At 44.7% G+C, this 18,785-nt stretch overlaps 1 protein-coding gene across 2 annotated transcripts in view; it reads right to left on the reverse strand.

Annotated features, from left to right (window-relative positions):
* COL5A3 (collagen type V alpha 3 chain) overlaps positions 1-18,785 on the reverse strand; it is a 348,363-nt gene that overhangs the window by 309,596 nt on the left and 19,982 nt on the right. The gene's annotated exons all lie outside the window — the stretch shown is intronic.

Consider the following 18,785-nt stretch of genomic DNA (forward strand, 5'->3'; position numbering starts at 1 on the left):
TCCACTTAACCACGGACATGTGGACAAGTGGAACAGGGCAGACTAAGGACTATATGACTGTGACAGCCCACTGGGTAGATGTATCACCTTACGCAGCAACAGCAGCAGCGTCACCAGTAGCAGCATCTCAGAAACGCCAGCTCGTTACAAGGCAGGCTACGCTGTGTATCACCGGTTTCAGTAAGAGGCACACCGCCGACAACCTCTTAGAGAAACTGAGGGAAATCATCGCCCAGTGGCTTACCCCACTTAGACTCTCCTGGGGATTTGTGATATCTGACAACGCCACCAATATTGTGCGGGCATTACATCTGGGCAAATTCCAGCACGTCCCATGTTTTGCTCACACAATAAACTTGGTGGTGCAGAATTTTCTGAAAAGCGACAGGGGCGTGCAGGAGACGCTTTGGGTGGCCCGAAAAATTTCTGGCCACTTTCGCCATTCAGCGACTGCGTGCCGAAGACTGGAGCGCCAGCAAACACTCTTGAACCTGCCCCGCCATCACCTGAAGCAAGAGGTTGTGACGCGGTGGAACTCAACCCTCTATATGCTTCAGAGGATGGAGGAGCAGCAAAAGGCCATACAAGCCTATACATCCACCTATGACATAGGCAAAGGAGGGGGTATGCACCTGACTCAAGCGCAGTGGAGAATGATTTCCGTGTTGTGCAAGGTTCTCCAGCCCTTCGAACTTGCCACACGTGAAGTCAGTTCAGACACAGCCAGCTTGAGTCAGGTCATTCCCCTCATCAGGCTTTTGCAGAAGCAGCTGGAGAAAGTGAAGGAGGAGCTAAGACGGAGCGATTCCGCTCGGCATGTGGGACTTGTGGATGAAGCCCTTCATTCGCTTTGCCAGGATTCTAGGGTGGTCAATCTGTTGAAATCAGACCACTACATTTTGGCCACCGTGCTTGATCCTAGGTTTAAAGCCTATGTGGTGTCTCTCTTTCCGGCCGACACAAGCCTGCAGAGGTGCAAAGACCTGCTGGTGAACACACTGTCAGCTGAAGCGGAACGTGACACGTCAACGGCTCCTTCTTCATTTTCTCCCGCAACTGGGGCTGCCAGGAAAAAACTTAGGTATCCTAAGCAACCCGCTGGCGGTGATGCAGGGCAGGCAGGACCAAGTTTGGACATCTGGTCCGGACTGAAGGACCTGGCAACAATTTCTGACATGTCTACTGTCACTGCATATGATACTGTCACCATTGACAGAATGGTGGAGGATTACATCGGTGACAGCATCCAAGTAGGCATGTCAGACAGTCCATACCTGTACTGGCAGGAAAAAGAGGCAATTTGGAGGCCCCTGTACAAGCTGGCTCTATTTTACCTGAGTTGCCCCCCCTCCAGTGTGTACTCCGAAAGAGTGTTTAGTGCAGCCGGGAACCTTGTCAGCGAAAGGCGTAGGAGGTTGCTTCCACAGAATGTGGAGAAGATGATGTTCATCAAAATGAATTATCAGCTCTTCCAGGGAGACCAGCCTCCAGAAGGTACAGAGGGACCTGTGGTGGTGGATTCAAGTGGGGACGAGTTAATACTTTGTGAGGATGAGGATGTACACACTGAAGAGGGTGAGGAATCGGTGGATGAGGAGGATGAGGATGACATCTTGCCTCCGTAGAGCCAGTTTGTGCAGGGACACATTAATTGCCAGCTTGTTTTGTGGGGGCCCAAACGAACCAATCATTTCAGCCACAGTTGTGTGGCAGACCCTGGCGCTGAAATGATTGATTTGTTAAAGTGTGCATGTCCTGTTTATACAACATAAGGGTGGGTGGGAGGGCCCAAGGACAATTCCATCTTGCACTTCTTTTTTTTCTTTGCATTATGTACAGTTTGGGGCCTAGTTTTTCTAACTGCCATCCTGTCTGCCACTGCAGTGTCACTCCTAGATGGGTCACGTGTTTGTGCCGCCCACTCGTGTCGCTTAGCATAGTCATCCAGCTACCTCGGTGCAACCTTTTGGACATGAAAACACTATTGTGAGGTGTGAGGTGTTCAGAATAGACTGGAAATGAGTGGAAATTAAGGTTATTGAGGTTAATAATAGCATAGGAGCAGAGAAACCAACAAATTCTGTGATTTTAGCTGTTTTTATGCTTTTTAAAAAAAAAATACAGATCCAAAACACAAAACCCAGAACCCAAAACACGGAAGGGTGGTTTTGGCAAAACCAATCCAGATCCAAAACACGAAGAAAGATCCAGATCCAAAACCAAAACACAAAACACGAAAAGTGGCCGGTGCACACCCCTAGTATCCAGTGATGTGACACCCGACCACGCAATATATATCGGGCGGTCGATACATACTGAACGATGTGGTGACCAAACGTCTGATATGTCGGGCACCGGCTGCATCCACTATACCAGTGTCGGCATCTGGGTCGTTCCATCGGCCCTACGTGCAGGCCGACGGAATGACCCCGATGAATGACCTGCAGGAGTGCGCAGGATCACGCATAGTGGTGACACACTGGCCGATGTGGACAATATGTCAGCCCAATCAGCAGGATCAGACGACATATCATCTAGTGTGTACCCACCTTTCCTTTATCTGACTCTACTTCTCCGCATTTCAGCCTCAGTAATTTTTACTTACCCCCCATGTACCTGCCTCATTTCTGTCATCTAGCTTACCTCTCCTTCTTGCCTGCCCCCTCCAACTTCACCCTGTCCACTGGCTACTGCGCTCTATTCCCCAGACACAACCTTCTCCCCTCTCTCAGTCACTACCAGTGCAAAAAACACACACACACATTTACTTACCTCCAGGGGTGCCTCGGCAATGCACACAAAATAAACAAGCCCAAAAATAAGCAACCTTAAAAAAACAAGCCCAAAAACAAGCAACAAGCAACTTGCAAAAAAAACAAGCACCTTGCAAAAAAAAGCAAGCCCAATTCCACTTGTTATAAGTGGACTTGGCAACTATGATGACAGTATATAGGTATAACAGCAAGGTATGATAGTATATAGGTATGACAGTATAAAGGTAGAACAGTATAAAGGTATGATAGTATATAGGTATGACAGTATAAAGGTAGAACAGTAGAAAGGTATGATAGTATATAGGTATGACAGTATAAAGGTAGAACAGTAGAAAGGTATGATAGTATATAGGTATGACAGTATAAAGATAGAACAGTATAATGGTATGATAGTATATACAGCAGGTATGACAGTATAAAGGTAGAACAGTATATAGGTATAACAGTATATAGGTATAACAGTATATAGGTATGACAGTATATAGGTAGAACAGTATAAATATATGATGGTATAAAGAAATGACAGAATATAGGTATGATGGCATAAATGTATGAGTATGAAGTATGACAGGTATAGCAGTATACAGTATATATATATAACAGTATAAATGTATATCTGTATATAGGAATGATGGTATAAAGATATGACAGTATATAAGAACGATATTAAATACATAACTAACTGTAAATACAGTAGGTATGACAGAAAATATGTATGATGGTATAGCAAATGACAAATAAGTGTATAATTGTGACAATATTATGGTATAAATGTATAATTGTTTGACAGTATATAGGTACAGTATGACAGTGTAAAGGTATAATTGTATAGGGGTATGACAGTATAGAGCTATAGCAGTATAAGGGTATGATAGCATAAAGGTTTAACAGTATAATGGTATAAAGGTATGACAGTACATAGGTATGAGAGTATAAAGGAACGACAGTACATAGGGCATGATTCAGGTAAGTACGCAAACCCAAGGATTTCTGCACTAACCCGATGGCGGTTGAAATGCGTATGCATGAGACCTGCTCTGTGCAAGGGCACAACGAGTCCTGCTATCACAGTCACAGTGCCCCCTGAGCCGCAGCCTGGTTGACAGTTTATTGGGAGTGCCGAGGCCAAAGTCTGCATCATAGCAAGCAGATTTCCTGGCCTTGCAAGCAGCCAGGAGCCGGCCAAGCTGCTGGAGGGGCCCAGTGGGTGGCCCGGGTCCGGTGCCCCCTCCCTCTTAAGTCACAGCTGCCCGCGTTGGATGTTAGAGCCGAAAGCACTCTAGGGCTTGCGGCAACGAGACCCTATCACAAGGGTCTTGTCGCAAGCCCGATGGTCGCGGTGGTCTTGACCATCGCGACCATCTTCCTGGCCACTCGCTATAGCTGTGGGTGGTGACCCACAGCTATGCGAGCGGCCAGGGGGGCCGCTCTAAAAAAACAGAAGGACGGCCCTGATTCACAGCGAGTGCTCTGTCAGAGCATCCGGCTCTGAATCAGGGCCATAGTTGGAAGAAATAACAGCGCTGTGGGACACCAAAATCAATATGCTAATGAATCAGCTATGTCAGAAAATTACGTAAATGTATTTTAATAAATAAAAATATTTGTAGTATACAATCTACAGGCAAAATACATAATTGGCCAATGCAACACACATATAAATACAATGTACTAAAAGTAGCAATGAAATAAAAATCAATAATACTGTGGCAAATAGTCATAAATTATTAGAACACCATGGGGCTGTGTCTCAATTAGCAATAGTCTGCTATTAAAGTTGAAACAATGAAACAATCCCCAAAAAATAGTAATAGATATTCTCCTATCGTATATCCCGCTCAGCCACACGCCCTCGGTGAACAAGAGGCAACTTCCATAGAAGTCAGCACTGTTCTCAGGCAGGGACACCAAAGTGAAGAAGCTCAACAGGAAGCCCAGGAAATACAGGGTACATTGTGCAGAGAGGACATTACTCAACGCCATGGTCGGCAGCTGGTGAGGGGTGCGCATGGAGGCGGTGGAAATATGAACAATTGCCCCAGCCATGATGCCAAGCTGCTGATAATGTTTACGGTAGCTGCAATACAAATCTCTCATCCATGATCCTCCTGCCCTTCCCAGCACATCCCAATGGCCAGGCCACAGCCAGCAGCAGGGCAGCAGCAGTGGGTGTTGTGGTGACACTGGTGAGATGCAGGGGGCAGGAGTGAGAAGCAGGGGGTTGAGAAGGAGAGGCAATGGCCTGTGGTGAGATGTACAGGACTGTTGTAAGAACCAGGGGCAGGAGTGAGAAGCAGGGGCATGTGATGAGATGCAGGGGGCAGGAGTGAGAAGCAGGGGCATGTGATGAGATGCAGGGGGCAGGAGTGAGAAGCAGGAGGCTGTTGTGAGATGAAGAGGGCTGGGGTGAGATGAAGAGGGCTGGGGTGAGATGAAGGGGGTTGTTATGAGAGGCAGGAGGCTGTGGTGAGATGATATTGCTCTCGTGTGAAGACGGGGCGGGTCGCTAGTTATATAATAATTATGTAGAACCCTGATCTGTGTAGGGGGTTATACAGCTGGATTTCTTACATGTCCCTGTCCTGGATACATTGTACAAATGATTTATTGCTGCTAATGTAAGGCAGAATGAACCCGGGCAAGATCTCTCATGCTATTCCCCTGTCATTTTATTCTCTTGAAATGAACAACTGTATTTTCTTTTCCAGAAATACATTAAAGGGAACATGCTCTGTATGGACTTCAGTCATGAATCATGAGGGGAGAACTGTCCCTGGTGCTCTGCAATAAGCCCTCTGCCTGAGAGCGTGTTATGTATGGAGACATATTATCTAGTGATTCCTTTTATTTAGATGTTCTTTGTTTCTGATGCAATAGGTTCCTAACATGCCAGCATATACATTTTAATGCCACTTGTAGCTTTTCCCTATAGAACAAAATGTTATACACTAGGCTTGGTAGACTTTTTATTACATTTTTTTAAACCCTTTTATAGAAATGGTGGTAATAAATGATGCTATTACAGTCCATTAACTTTTGAGATACAGGAGCCAGCTCTCAGGGTGCTCTTGGTGATCGAGGACCCCCATTACCTTGTGTGTGCTGCCTCCAGTCATGTCTATGTATAGCATTTTTTATTCATATGGTGGATATAACGTGGATATAATGCACACCTTGTCTCCCATGATTTGAGGCACCAACACATGTAGTGATCCCATAGGGCTGATTCTAAGTTTGGCTCAGCGGCGGCCTTGTGTGCATAGTATCAGCCCATCCCTTGTGTACAGCCGGGCATCTGACGGTGCAAGAACTGGGACACCCACCTAGTGTGTCTTGGGCGCAGAATACAGCGTGGTGTGTCTTTAGATGAAACCATCAGATGCACCATCAAAACTTGCCCCATGCCAAGTACGGATTCACAGTCAGAGTATGGCCTCCAATGTAAGCGGGTAAGCGTATAAGGATCTGATTCATAGTAGTACGCTAATGCTGAAAATATGTTGACAATGCAACAGTTTTAAATAATATACTTTTTGGGATTTCACTCCATTTCCCAGAATTCATAGCACTCTAACAATACATTACAATACTATAGATTATCGCTCACACAGTGGAAACAGACATTTTTAGAAAATATCAAGTGAACATTTATTTGTGCTGCAGATGCAAACTCTGGAGAGTGTATAAAGACCATTCCAAGCTCTTACCTATGGGTTTCACCACTTCCTGAGACTCTGTCAGGGGCAGACAATGTCCCAACTTGTGGTAAAACACGTAGGGTGAAGCCTGGAATGGAGTCTGCACATTGGGTTGGTTGTAGATTCTGGGATAACACAGAATGCTACATCATAATGACATCAGATGCAATGTAGGATGCTGGTAACGAATCTGTGACAAAGCTGAACTAGCAAATACTACTAATCACGTATTTGTGAAGTCACAAGAATATTTAACCTGCTTGTTACCCTCATTTCCAATGCTAGGCGCTTTCTTTAACAATCAGCAGGTGACAGAGGAGGCAGGAAACTGACAGGTGAGGTGGCGATTATTCAGCTGTTGCTAAACTACAACTTAACTGCTATTAATGGTGATTTGCAGAGTTGTAAAGTAATAATGAACACTGGTTGGAAAGCTACAGGTCACATCGCCCAGTGCATGTTTGCCAAACACTTTCTGCTTCTGGAACCAGCCCACAGTGCTTTAGGACTATCTCCCAGTTGTACTCAGTGTAACTCTACTTCAATGTGACCATGTGGAAAGGAATTCATTGTAATGTAAAGTGTATTCCCTATACATTATTAGAGGAGACACATTCATTTAAAATAATCTCTGGCCTCAGATCTGGTTATTCAGTTTGCAAACTTTTTCTGCCAAATTGCACAAATGAGGTCGTCTATCGACTGAATAGAGTAAGACAAGGGGCAGAGGGCTGCACAGAAGTATCGGTTGGATTTCCCAGCTAGCTTCACCACAATCTGATCAATCCCAATAATTTGTGACTGGGTTATGATAAAAAGTGCCTTCACCTTGGATGCAACAAATTTCTTTATCAAGGAAGCGATAGTCGCATAAACACTGTCTTGTGCTTTCCCATAGTAAATTATCTGCACATTTCAAACAACTCTTCAGATTGCCCCTGAACCGGATAATTGATACATGTGCAAGCCCTCGTCCCTCACGTGCTTCTCCTCCCCCTACTTATATTATCATTTACTCCTAACTGCCCAATTGGCACCTATCACTTGGTTGCTCATGTCCTGCTGCTTGTGTTATGCAGCAATGTTTATAAACCATGTCCTTGTCCTGCATTGTTTTGTATTACTATTAACTGTTTCTCTTTTGTGCTCATTTATGTACTGTGTAAGGCGCTACGGAACCTTTGTGGCGCCATATAAATAAAGGATAATAATAACAATGTGCCCCTAAATTCCATAACAGCATGTTACGGCAGTGAAGAACTGATGCTCTGTACAGTCTCACCATGTTAGTGCCTAGTATTTCTGTTTATGTTTTTGCTACACCTGTGGAGTTTATCATTTTAAGATTGTGTTTTATTGTTTATTACGTTATAACTACTCGCAAGCTCCTGATGTTTGAACCAATGCATCCTTTTATTGTAGCTGTCTGAGACCCCATCACTTCTGCTATTATGTTTCAAAACGTAGGTGTTTTATAAAAGAAAAAAGGGACTAGAAATGTAATTAAGACTTAAAATTACAGCTAAAAAAATGTGTTTTACATATTTTTGCGCTGCTTGGACCTGCAAACCACAGAGGTATTTCCACCCCGGAGCACTGAATGTTAGAGGAGGAATTACAGCGCGGGTGTTAGCTGCAAGACATAGCATTCTGTAAACAATATGACAGGCCGCTCGGCTGCTTTACATTCATCTTACCATGTTGGAATAAAAACGACTTAAAATTTTTCTGAAAATCAATTTTACTTCTAAACATTAAGGAAGAGTTTGAAAGGAGGATTTGTCTGTGTAAGCCCTTGTGTTACACAGTGATCCGGAGCAGGCTCTGGAAATCACATTACATCGTATCACCCTTTGGAGCATATTTACTAATTATTGGGTTTCAGACCCAATAATTAGAATTTTTTATCACTGCTATTTGTGGCAATAAGAAATTCACATTTGCTCGAATGTATTAAAAATAACATGCAAGGACAGGGGCTCCGAAAAGAGCCTGTCCCTGCCATGTGTAAAGAAGGGAAATGATCACAAAAGCAATCATTTCCATTCTGCTTCGGGAGCTGGGGATGATCTGTGCATGCCCGGTTTGCTGATATGCAATGGGCATTGCTGGGGATGGTTCTTGGGGAACCCTCTCCTGGTAATATTTGTGACATAGTAGCCCATAGGTCAGGGCCGTAATAGGACACAATTGTGCCCTGTGCCGCCTCCGCCCCCTGAGCTCGCAACGTTATGGCATTGTGCAGAGGGGGCGTGACTGGTAGCTCCGTTAAGTGCAGCATTGACTGGGCATCCTCGGGACGCCCAATCTGCTGCATATACTGTGCAGGATGCCCGCCTGGAGCGTCCACAGGAATCCTAGCTGCAGGGTGCCATTTCAGGCACCCTGGTAGGCAGGAGCAAGAGCCATGGGGTGGTGGTGGTGCCGCCCAAAGAGACTCTGCCTTTCTATGCAGCAGCACCGGTCTTCCATAGCTAGTAATGGCCCTGCCATAGGCTACTATAGGACTTATGGCCCTGGCCTGCCATAGGCTACTATAGGGTAACACCATCTGGAGATAAAGTTATCCTATCAGGGCCAAGTTCAGAAATGCTTCACATTCCGGAACTTGGTAAATCTGACAGCTTTGCAGCCCCCATAGAAACCTATGGGGGCTGCGGATGTCATAGGAAATTAGCAGACTGCAGCAGATACAGGTATCTGGAATATCCCGCAAATATTACTTAATAAATAGGTCAGTTTATGAGCTACATAATGTTTCATGAGATTGAAGTGTCTATACTAAAGATTCGTAGATAGAAAAGAGTTTGGGCTAGACTTACTAAGTGGTGGCTACTAAGTGGCGACTTTTGCAAGTCACTGGTTCTCAGCGGGTTCGACACCAAAATATAAGACGGCAATAATATTAAATGCAAACCATGCCTTGATTTGCATTTCATTTTATTTCCATCCTAAATTTCAGCATCAAACAGCCAATCCAGGGGCAGATGTATGAAGCTCTGGGAAGTGATAAAGTGCAGAGTGATAAACCACCAACCAATCAGATCCCAAGTGTCAGTTTTCAAACACAGCCTGTGAGATGACAGTTGGGAGCTGAGAGGTTGGTCGTTTATCACTCTGCACTTTATTCCAGAGCCTCATACATCTGCCCCCCAGCCCTTATTTCACTACCAAGTCCTGGAAAACCACCTAATTTAGGATGTGCTAATGTCTGGGGCAATATCACCTTTAAATGAGCCCGGATTGCACCAGATATAAAACCGTCTGATTCTGAGTTTCCCACTTTGTCTACTCTTATGAGAGAGGTGATAAGAGAGGAATGTGGAGAGAGGAGCATTTTTGTTACCAGGTGGAATGGGTCATGTTGAGGGTCAGCATTTCTAAACCTCCCTGCAGGCAACAACATTTTAAACTTGTCACTAACAGTGCTCTTTGACCTCAGGTCAGTCTGACCTTTTTACATGTTACAACCATATGGTGGGTGGACTGTGATCTCAGGAGAGACTGACCCCATGGCACAGGTCACTGTCAGTTGTACTTTGCAGATCTCTCAGGCATTTTTATCTGTTACTTCCATTACTCTATAGATTTATAGATTGTGTCTCTGCCATCTTGGCTTATGTCTGCACAGCTGCAGTGTACACAAAACAACCTTACACACATGGATTAATCAAATTAAATCACATGGGCAACCACTGGATTTATGCATCTATTCATTAATGGCAGATTACAACTTTCTGCAGTGAAAATGGGTGTTTTCGCCTCTCATCCTACTAAAGGGTTAAGGCCGGAAATTATTCGCCAGGGTATCTCTCGTGCATTTACCGCTAGAATCCTCTTATCGCTATCACCATCCTAGAATGGCAATGGTATGGCTGGCTGGCTGGCTGGCTGGCAGAACAAATTGCTTTGTTTAAATAAAGCTTTAGAAAAACAAAAATGAATATAGACTTTTTTCTATTATTTAAACATTTTATTTACTTTTTATTTTTACTTTTTTTTCTTTCCAAAGTGGAAAGTGTACAAGTAAGTATCTGTGGCAAAGTGATAAGCTCAACCTAAAAGCTGCATACACGTGGTACGATCTGTACCACCAAAGACTTGAAAGATATCTTTCAGTGAAGTCATCCTGCCTCATCTCTGAACAGGCAAAATTGACAATATCGTGCAAGTTGGCCTGCATGTACGGACGATCATAGATATCGTTATCTTTCATGCAGGAACGCACATCGTTGGTCATTCACTGCATAAAAATTAGCGATATGAATGATATATATCGTTGAACGATATCGTTATCATTTATATCGTTCCTAGATATCGTACCGTGTGTATGCAGCTTTACAGCGGCTGGCCAGTATCACCGGTGAGCTTTGTATAACCAGTGAGCTGGGTATATTTTCTCAGTAAATTGCTGTGACAACTAATTTTACAGAAATCCTTTCCAATAAAGCCTAATATATTAATAAATACTACTGTCAGTGCTATATATGGCATGAGGGGTTTGCCTGTGAGGTCCCACTGATCCCTGGTATTACAGACTATGGTGCCGATGTACTAGGCTCTGGAAAGTGATAAAGTGGAGAGTGATCACCTACCAACCACTCAGCTCCTAGCTGTCGTGTTACAGGCTGTGTTTAAAAAATGACAGGAGCTGATTGGCTGATAGTTTATTACTCTCCAGTTTATCACTTTCCAGAGCTTAGTATATCTGCCCCTAGAGCTATAAATATTTGTTTGGGTTGACAATATTCTTGAAAAACATTCCCACAATTAATTGAGTAAAAAATGGCTGCTGGAACAATTAATTAACAAAAGGTATGTATATACAAATCTGCTTCAATGGAGACTAATTTGAATATAATCACAACCAAGTGTTACCACAGTTGTCTTTCGATCCAATGCTGGGTCATTGTTGATAAATTAAAATTTGTTGCACAGTTGAGCCATGGACTTTAGTTTGTTTGTACATTACACAACCAACTTTACTGTTCTGCCGGCTGCCCCTACTGGGAATTTCCTTCTGTGTCATGTAACCTTGACTCTGATTTTGTGTTCTGTGTCTCTCCCTTGGCCATTTCTCATTGTTGTGTTTTATTACTGTCATTGCTTCATATCGCTGAAAATGTTAATTCTACAGAGGGTTCCCTCGTCTTTTCTCACGGGTGATCCCTCACAGACCAGTGACGTCTACCACCTCCCCTTCAGAATGTGGCTGTGAAACCTGGGCAATAAGCCAACTGCTAAACATGTCATCCAAGGAGGAATAGGGATGGTCTGATGGGGAAAGAAAGAAAGCTGTGAGGAATAGGTCAATTTGATGAGAACATAGATGAAAGTTGAGTGCAGTGTGATATTAAATATCCAGGAATAGTGAGAGAGTACAGGCGAAGTAAGGAATAGGCTAGAAGTGTGAGAGAAAGGACAGGTGTGGTAAGGAATAGGCCAGAAGTTTAAGAGAAAGGATAATTATGGTAAGGAATAAGCCAGAATGGTGAGGGAAAGGACAAGTGTGGTAAACAATAGGCCAGAATGTTGAGGGGAAGGATGTGTAGCAAATAATAGGCTAGAATGGAGAGGGAAAGGGTGGGTGGTAAGGAATGGGCCATAATGGTGAGGGGAAGGGCAAGTGAGGTAAGAGGTAGGTCATAATGGTGAGGGATAGGACAACTGTTATAAGGAATAGGCCAGAATTATGAGGGATAGGACTATTGTGGTAAAGTGTAGGTCAGAATGTTGAGGGAAGGGCAAGTGTGGAAAGAAATATGCCAGGATTGTGAGGAAATGAGTAGGTGTAAGGAATAGGCAAGAAGGGTGAGGGAAAGGACAACTATCATAAGGAATAGGCCAGAGTGGTGAGGGAAAGGGCAAGTGTGGAAATGAATAGATCAGAGTGCTGTGTGGTAAGGAAAAGGCCAGTATGGTAAGGGTAAGAGACAGTGTGGCGAGGAATATGTCAGTAAGATGAGGTAATGGGACAGTGTGGTGAGGAATAGGTCAGTAAGATGAGGGAATGGTGCAGTGTGGTGCAGGGTTGGTCAGTAAGATGAGGGAATGAAACAGTGTGGTGAGGAATAGGTCAGTAACACGAGGGAATGGGACAGTGTGGTGAGGAGTAGGTCAGTTAGATGAGGGAATGGGACAGTGTGGTGAGGAGTAGGTCAGTAAGGAATGGCAGTGTGGTGCAGAGTAGGTCAGTAAGATGAGGGAATGGGGCAGTGTGGTGAGAAATAGGTCAGTAACATGAGGGAATGGGACAGTGTGGTGAGGAGTAGATCAGTTAGATGAGGGAATGGCACAGTGTGGTGAGGAGTAGGTCAGTAGGACAGGGAATGGCACAGTGTGGTGCAGAGTAGGTCAGTAAGATGAGGGAATGGGACAGTGTGGTGAGAAGTAGGTCAGGAAGATGAGGAAATGGAAGTGTGGTGAGGAGCAGGTCAGTAACATGTGGGAATGGGACAGTGTAGTAAGGAGTAGGTCAGTAAGATGAGGGAATGGGACAGTGGGGTGAGAAATAGGTCAGTAAAATGAGGGAATGGGACAGTGTAGTAAGGAGTAGGTCAGTAAGATGAGGTAATGGAACAGTGGGCCTAATTCAGAGCCGGACGCTATCTGCGGACGGTCGTTCTAAAAAAGGGGCCAGATATTTAAATTGAGCGCTCGCTCTTTGCGGTCTGTTGATGCCTCTATGTCTGAGCGAGCGAATGAAACATGCGCTTGCTATTTTGTAAAGACGCCCCTTGGCCGCTCGCATCATACATCATCTCCGCTATTTATTAGATTAATCGAGTACATCGAAAGGCGTATGAACTGCTCGCTATTCTTGTGGTAGCATTTTCCTACCGCAATCATGCAAGCAGTTCAGGCTAAAAGACAACCAAGTGATGTGGTCGATGACGCTGCTTTGTTAATTATGCACACCTTTAAAACGCCCGTTTTGACCGTTTGGCATGCCTGCATTCGGATCTCCACTTCCCGTTTTCAAGCACCTTCCCCTGTTACCACCCACAAATGCCTCATTCTGTCACGCAAATTAGCAGGCATTTGCTATTTTGCGAGCACACGATTTCTGATCGCACTGACTGGTTGGCGCATGCGCATTTCAACCCATACGCATGCGCAGATGTGCGAACATCGCTCGGAGCGAACGAGCGGCCACTTACGAGCGGCTCTGAATCAGGCCCAGTCTGCTGAGGAGTAGGTCATTAAGATGAGGGAATGGGACAGTGTGGTGCAGAGTAGCTCAGTAAGATGAGGGAATGGGACATTGTGGTGAGGAATTGGTCAGTAAGATGAGGGAATGGGACAGTGTGGTGAGATATAGGTCAGTAAGATGAGGGAATGGGACAGTGTGGTGAGATATAGGTCAGTAAGATGAGGGAATGGTACAGTGTGGTGAGGAGAAGGTCCGCAAGATGAGGTAATGCGACAGTACGGTGAGGAATAGGTCAGTAAGATGAGGTAATGGGACAGTGTGGTGAAGAGCAGGTCAGTAAGATGAGGGAATGGAACAGTGTGGTGAGGAGCAGGTCAGTAACATGAGGGAATAGGACAGCGTAGTGAGAAATAAGTCAGTAAGATGAGGGAAAGGGACAGTGTGGTGAGAAAGTAGGTCAGTAAGATGAGGGAATGGAACAGTGTGATGAGGAGCAGGTAAGTAACATGAGGGAATGGGACAATGTAGTGAGGAGTAGGTCAGTAAGATGAGGGAATGGGACAGTGGGGTGAGAAATAGATCAGTAAAATGAGGGAATGGGACAGTGTAGTAAGGAGTTGGTCAGTAAGATGAGGGAATGGGACAGTGTGGTGCAGAGTAGCTCAATAAGATGAGGGAATGGGACAGTGTGGTGAGGAATTGGTCAATAAGATGAGGGAATGGGGCAGTGTGGTGAGATATAGGTCAGTAAGATGAGAGAATGTAAAGTGTGGTGAGGAGTAGTTCAGTAAGATGAGGGAATGGGAGTGTGATGCGGAATAGTTCTGTAAGATGACGGAATGTGACGGTGTGGTGAGGAATACTGTAGGTCAGTAAGATGAGGTAATGGTACAGTGTGGAGAGGAAAAGGTCCGCAAGATGAGGTAATGGGATAGTATGGTGAGGAATAGATCATTAAGATGAGGTAATGGGAAACTGTGGTGAGGAATAGGTCAATAGGATGAGGTAATGGAACAGTGTGGTGAGGAGCAGGTCAGTAACATGAGGGAATGGGACAGAGTGGTGAGGAGTAGGTCAGTAAGATGAGGGAATGGCACAGTGTGGTGCAGAGTAGGTCAGTAAGATGAGGGAATAGGACAGTGTGGTGAGGAATAGGTCAGTAAGATGAGAGAATGGGACTGTGGTGAGAAGTAGGTCAGTAAGATGAGGGAATGGGACACTGTGGTGAGGAGCAGGTCAGTAACTTGAGGGAATGGGACAGTGGAGTGAGGAGTAGGTCAGTAAGATGAGGGAATGGGACAGTGGGGTGAGAAATAGGTCAGTAAAATGAGGGAATAGGACAGTGTGGTGAGGAGTAGTTCAGTAAGATGAGGGAATGGGACAGTGTGATTTGGAGTAGTTCTGTAAGATGATGGAATGTGACGGTGTGGTGAGGAATACTGTAGGTCAGTAAGATGAGGGAATGGGACAGTGTAGTAAGGAGTAGGTCAGTAAGATGAGGTAATGGGAAAGTGTTCTGAGGAGTTGGTCAGTAAGATGAGGGAATGGGACAGTGCGGTGAGGAGTAGTTCAGTAAGATGAGGGAATGGGACATTGTGGTGAGGAATTGGTCAGTAAGATGAGGGAATGGGACAGTGTGGTGAGATATAGGTCAGTAAGATGAGGGAATGGGACAGTGTGGTGAGGAGTAGTTCAGTAAGATGAGGGAATGGGACAGTGTGATGTGGAGTAGTTCTGTAAGATGAGGGAATGTGACAGTGTGGTGAGGAATACTGTAGGTCAGTAAGATGAGGTAATGGTACAGTGTGGTGAGGAGAAGGTCCGCAAGATGAGGTAATGTGACAGTACGGTGAGGAATAGGTCAGTAAGATGAGGTAATGGGACAGTGTGGTGAGGAGCAGGTCAGTAAGATGAGGGAATGGAACAGTGTGGTGAGGAGCAGATCAGTAACATGAGGGAATAGGACAGTGTGGTGAGGAATAGGAGAGTAAGATGAGGGAATGGGGCAGAGTGGTGAGGAGTAGGTCAGTAAGATGAGGGAATGGCACAGTGTGGTGCAGAGTAGGTCAGTAAGATGAGGGAATAGGACAGTGTGGTGAGGAATAGGTCAGTAAGATGAGAGAATGGGACTGTGGTGAGAAGTAGGTCAGTAAGATGAGGGAATGGGACACTGTGGTGAGGAGCAGGTCAGTAACTTGAGGGAATGGGACAGTGGAGTGAGGAGTAGGTCAGTAAGATGAGGGAATGGGACAGTGGGGTGAGAAATAGGTCAGTAAAATGAGGGAATAGGACAGTGTGGTGAGGAGTAGTTCAGTAAGATGAGGGAATGGGACAGTGTGATTTGGAGTAGTTCTGTAAGATGATGGAATGTGACGGTGTGGTGAGGAATACTGTAGGTCAGTAAGATGAGGGAATGGGACAGTGTAGTAAGGAGTAGGTCAGTAAGATGAGGTAATGGGAAAGTGTTCTGAGGAGTTGGTCAGTAAGATGAGGGAATGGGACAGTGCGGTGAGGAGTAGTTCAGTAAGATGAGGGAATGGGACATTGTGGTGAGGAATTGGTCAGTAAGATGAGGGAATGGGACAGTGTGGTGAGATATAGGTCAGTAAGATGAGGGAATGGGACAGTGTGGTGAGGAGTAGTTCAGTAAGATGAGGGAATGGGACAGTGTGATGTGGAGTAGTTCTGTAAGATGAGGGAATGTGACAGTGTGGTGAGGAATACTGTAGGTCAGTAAGATGAGGTAATGGTACAGTGTGGTGAGGAGAAGGTCCGCAAGATGAGGTAATGTGACAGTACGGTGAGGAATAGGTCAGTAAGATGAGGTAATGGGACAGTGTGGTGAGGAGCAGGTCAGTAAGATGAGGGAATGGAACAGTGTGGTGAGGAGCAGATCAGTAACATGAGGGAATAGGACAGTGTGGTGAGGAATAGGAGAGTAAGATGAGGGAATGGGGCAGTGTGTTGAGGAATAGGCCAGTATGATGAGAGAATGGGACAGTGGAGTTAGGAATAGGTCATTAAGTTGAGGGAATGGGACAGTGTGGTGCTGAGCAGGTCAGTAAGATGAGGGAATGGAGCAGTGTCGAGAGCAATGTCAGTAAAATGAGGGAATGGGGCAGTATTGTGAGGAATAGGTCAGTAACATGAGGGAATGGGACAGTTTGGCTCGGAAAAGGTCAGTAAGATGAGGGAATGGGGCACTTTGTTGAGGAATATGTCAGTAAGATGAGGGAATGGCGCAGTGTGGTGAGGACTAGGTCAGTAAGATGAGGGAATGGGGCAGTGTGGTTAGATATAGGTCAGTAATTGAGGGAATGGGACAGTGTGGTGAGGAGTAGGTTAGTAAGATGAGGGAATGGGACAGTGTGGTGAGGAGTGGGTCAGTAAGATGAGGGAATGGGACAGTGTGGTGCGGAGTAGTTCAGTAAGATGAGGGAGGCATGCGGATAGAAGATCAACAATGTAAAGGTCGACAGTCAATGGGTCGACAAAGGTCGACAGTGCAGAATGTAAATAGGATTAAAAGGTGGACAGGTTCAAATTGTCGACACACATTGTCGACAAAAAAATTGTTGACACATATTTTTACAGTTTTTCAATATTTTTAAGGTTGGGGTTAGGCTGCTGGAATGGACAATTAGGGTTAGGCTAGGGTTTTGTTTAGGCACTTGGGGGAGGGTTAGACACCTAGGGGATGGTTATGGTTAGGCTGCCAGAGGGGACAGTTATGCTGGGTACACACTTAACGATGTGTATCCAACATGATGTCGTCTGCGACGGGTCCCAGCGGGGGTGCCAGCATCGGCAAATGTGTAAACACTTGCCGATTCAGGCAGCGACAGAATGACAGCATGGCCATGCTGCTTCCAGCCTTGTCATGGATGATCCAAAGGCACCTGGTGGCTGTAGCTGCTGGAAAAAGTAAAGTCACGATTGTTTTACTTTTCCAGCAGCTTCAGCCACCAGGTGCTTTTGGGTCATACATGAGAAGGTTATGATATTCTCATTACAGGGAATGAGAGAACACCAGGAAGAGATCATGTACTAATGGAAATGTGAAGAAGAATTTACTGGATTTTGAGATTCGAGGACCTTACCTTATCATCACACAAAGGATGGAATGAATATTGGGATTCAGTTATTTTATTGAAAGATCACCCAAGTGGTATAAAGGTACTCCTGCGACTCCATGAGCTAATGGGATATTTTCCTGTATCCTCACTAGGGTTGCGGTAAACCATATATTTTATTAGAAAAAGAGTATAGTGAGAGCTACAATAATAAAAGTATAGTGGTGTTCGGGACAAAAATGTATCAAACTTTCTAAAGAGTAGAAAAGTTGCCACCTAATCAATTTCTAAATAGCATTTATCAAGTACATTCCATAAAATGATAGGTAGGAAGTGATTGGCTGCTATGGTCATTTCTTCTTTTTTAGTAGGGTTGATACATCTCCCTCAAATTATTAAACATAAAAATCTTAGACAATAAATAGGACTTGGATCATTAGATGAGACAGTGAGGGTTATTTCCTACTGTTACTCAGGGGTGCACTAAACCTACAGTAACTAATCAGCACAAAGCTTGTAAATGCCTAGCACAGGTTAAGCTGCATACACACGGTATGATCTGCACAACTAACGATATCGCTGAACGATTTCCCTTGAACTTTCTGTAGTGCAGGACAAACGATATTGGGTGTACACACTGATGATAGAAATCTTTCAGTGAAGACATCCTGCCACATCTCTGAACAGGCAAATCGTGATGAAATCATCCAAGTTGGCCTGCATGTACGTACGACCATAGATATCGTTATCGTCCATGCGGGAACGCTCATCGTTGGTCGTTCACTGCATAAAAATTAACGATATGAACGATTTATCGTTGAGCGATATCATTATCGTTCATATCGTTCATAAATATCGTACCTTGTGTACGCAGCTATAAGGTGCATACACACGGTACGATCTGTACCACCAACGACTTTAAAGATATCTTTCAAAGATATTGTTCATAGATCGTTCAAAGATCTTTCAAAGATATCTTTCAATGAGTCATCCTGCCACATCTCTGAACAGGGAAAATTGACCATATCGTCCAAGTTGGCCTGCATGGATGGACACTGAAAGATATCTTTATCGTCCATGCGGGAAC

This window comes from Taudactylus pleione, unplaced genomic scaffold (genome assembly GCF_031769625.1).
Source record: "Taudactylus pleione unplaced genomic scaffold, aTauple2 ptg000248l, whole genome shotgun sequence".
Lineage (NCBI taxonomy): Eukaryota > Metazoa > Chordata > Amphibia > Anura > Myobatrachidae > Taudactylus > Taudactylus pleione.